At 39.0% G+C, this 3,080-nt stretch overlaps 1 long non-coding RNA gene across 1 annotated transcript; it reads right to left on the bottom strand.

Moving 5' to 3' along the window:
- Nucleotides 1-592: 592 nt before the first annotated feature.
- Nucleotides 593-1,423, bottom strand: LOC123488455. The gene is made up of 3 exons (XR_006660091.1): nt 1,377-1,423; nt 1,144-1,222; nt 593-1,051 (listed from the first exon to the last, which is right to left on the bottom strand). It is a non-coding gene; the product is annotated as an uncharacterized LOC123488455 (long non-coding RNA).
- Between the last annotated feature and the right edge of the window lie 1,657 nt (nt 1,424-3,080).

Here is a 3,080-nt window from a genome sequence, read left to right as displayed (position 1 = left end):
AAAATAAAGTGCAACCAACATCTCTTCAGGTTGAATAAAGAGTAGGTTTACCTGCTACTTCTGCTTTTGTTTTTCAACATGAAAATATTCAATATTAATATAAAAAATAAAGTGTAATATTAGTAATATTTTTATGTTGAAAAACAAAAGCAGAAGTAGCAGGTAAACCTACTGTTAATTCAACCTGAAGAGATGTTGGTTGCACTTTATTTTTGATATTAATATTGAATATTTTCATGTTGAAAAACAAAAGCAGAAGTAGCAGGTAAACCTACTCTTTATTCAACCTGAAGAGATGTTGGTTGCACTTTATTTTTGATATTAATATTGTAATATTATATTACAATATTAATATCAAAAATAAAGTGCAACCAACATCTCTTCAGGTTGAATAAAGAGTAGGTTTACCTGCTACTTCTGCTTTTGTTTTTCAACAGTACAATACAAATACAGTATTAATATCAAAAATAAAGTGCAACCAACATCTCTTCAGGTTGAATTAACAGTAGGTTTACCTGCTACTTCTGCTTTTGTTTTTCAACATTACAATACAAATACAGTATTAATATCAAAAATAAAGTGCAATCAACATTTCTTCAGGTTGAATGAGCAGTGGATGAACCTGCTACTACTCTCATTTTAATAAACAAACAATATTCAACAAAATATCAAGTGTAACCTACTAGGCTACTCTTCAATGACTACAGAATTTTTTTCAAAAATATCAACTGATCAACATGATCTGGCCGCAGAACACTTCTCTGTGCGTTCACTATGTCGCCAGCAGTACTAAAAATTCGTTCTGCTGGCACACTGGTGCCTGGAATGCACAGGTACCGTTTAGCAAGGGTGGAAAGTACAGGTAGCTCTTTCTCCTGAGATCTCCACCACTTCATGGCATTTTCAGTCAAAGGCAACGCATCTTTTGCTCGGTACCTTAACACCTCTGCTCTGGCTGTCTTGCTTGTGGATTTTCTTTCTCTTTGGGTGAAGGAATCGCCAAACAGCGCATCTAAGGCTTTCTTCTTACAAGGAGGTGACTCATTTGGAGCTACAATATAAGAAATATATTTCAAAATATAGTCATGTTTCTCATTAATACAAAACAACAACAATCTTTTATTGGTATCACATGAAACACACCTGTGGTCTCTTCATTGAATCCTGACAGCTTTGTGCTTGAGCTTCCCTCGTCTTCCTCCTGATTTCCCATTGCTTGCATCTATTGATGTAAGAATGTGTGAACTGTTCAAATTTCTGCTCTGTAATACTGCACACATAAATTTAGAGGAAGATAAAGAACAGATGAGATTTGAGAGAGGACAAATGAAAGGGGAGAAGAGAAAAGAGCAGAGGAAAGAGGAGAGAAGAGTTACCTGGTGGGACACTTCTGCCTCAAAAACCAGTTTTGTGTAGACCTGTTATAATATAATAATAATAATAATATAATATGCCATTTAGCAGACGCTTTTATCCAAAGCGACTTACAGTCATGCGTGCATACATTTTTTTGTGTACTTTTTTGTGTATTTTTCTGTTCTCTGTCCTCTTTTTCCAGGTAGGGCAGTTCTTTAAATCGCGGGTCCAACGCTGATGCTGTTTAAAGAACAAGAATATTGCATTCATTGCATTATTAAATTAAGTTGACCTGAAATTGCAAGTGATGACCACCTCCTCATACACAAAATAATCAGAAGATTAAACTTTAGTATGTTTAAAAGAAATGTGGCACAGTGATGATGTAAAGCCACCATGAACTAAGAATTGTATTGCAGATATCTTGTTTACTTTTCCATATGAAAAAACAACACAAATTCAAACTTGAAAACGCAAAGGTGTGGCATTTTACAAATTAATACAGTCTAATAACCTAAAATATTAACCAAGTTGATTTTAATTAAGACTCCAAATTAATTACCTATGTTGAGAGCATCTTGGGTGCCTCTGTAGCGTGTGGAGAGGTCACTGGCCATCACCCTCTTAATCTCTGCAACCAGGGTTGAGTCGTCTTCGCATGGCTGTAGGTGTTTCAGCAGTTTTGCTTGAAGAGGAGCAATTACAGAGAGAGTTGGCTGGTCTTCTTCACACATCACAGTGGTTGCCATTTTGACAGGACCCATCAACTGAACAATGTCATCCATGTTGGCAATATCACTCTCACTCAGCGTGCCTACATCTGTGACCCCCTTTCGTAGATCCTTGGACATCAGAGTTGTCATTATAGCTGGCTGTTGTTCCAAAAAACGTTCAAGCATTTCGAATGAACTGTTCCATCTGGTGATTATGTCTTGGATCAGTTTATGTTTTGGTAAATCCATCAGAGTTTGTTTTTCCTGTAGGGCGTGACATGCAATCGGGCTGCGGTGAAAATATCCAACAATTTTTCGCACTTTTCCCAACAACCTGGAAGCACGGTCCACCCCCAAACCCTTCTGCGAGGCAAGGTTGAGTGTATGTGCGAAGCAGGTAATGTGTGGACTGAACTGGGCTTCTGCACCGGCCACAATCATATTCCTGGCGTTATCTGTGACGATGGCAGGATTCTTGTCGTAGATTTTCCACTCCATGCAGGCTTCACGCAGTAACGCGCCAATATTTTTACCAGTATGGGCTTCATTTAAAACTCATTTTCCACTCCGGATCAATATGATGAGAGGTAATTGTCACATACCCTTGATTTGAGCATGACGTCCAGCCATCTGTCGTTATCGCTACTCGTTCAGCTTGAGAAAGCGACAGCTTCACATCATTCTTAGTACTTTCGTACAATGCAGGAATAACCTTTTCTGAGAAGTGTGGTCGGCTTGGTATTGTGTACCTTGGCTCCAATGTTTGAATCATTTCACGGAATCCCGGATTTTCAACCACACTGTAGGGTCGCATGTCTTTGCAGATAAACTTGGCAATTGTTGCCGTGATGTTTTTCGCCCGAGCTGAGTTTTGGCCTAGTCTCTGACTAAACATGCAGGCGAGACCTGAGGCTTCTGCAGAGTTGACTTTACCTTTCGCTGCTGTAGCAGCGGAACGCTGCAAGAGGTGCCTGGACGGTCGGTGTTGTGTGAAATCCCATGGCGCCTTAG

Source organism: Coregonus clupeaformis, unplaced genomic scaffold (genome assembly GCF_020615455.1).
Source record: "Coregonus clupeaformis isolate EN_2021a unplaced genomic scaffold, ASM2061545v1 scaf2335, whole genome shotgun sequence".
Classification (NCBI taxonomy): domain Eukaryota; kingdom Metazoa; phylum Chordata; class Actinopteri; order Salmoniformes; family Salmonidae; genus Coregonus; species Coregonus clupeaformis.
Note: the sequence above shows the minus strand (reverse complement) of the source record. Positions and strands in the feature narration are given on the sequence as shown.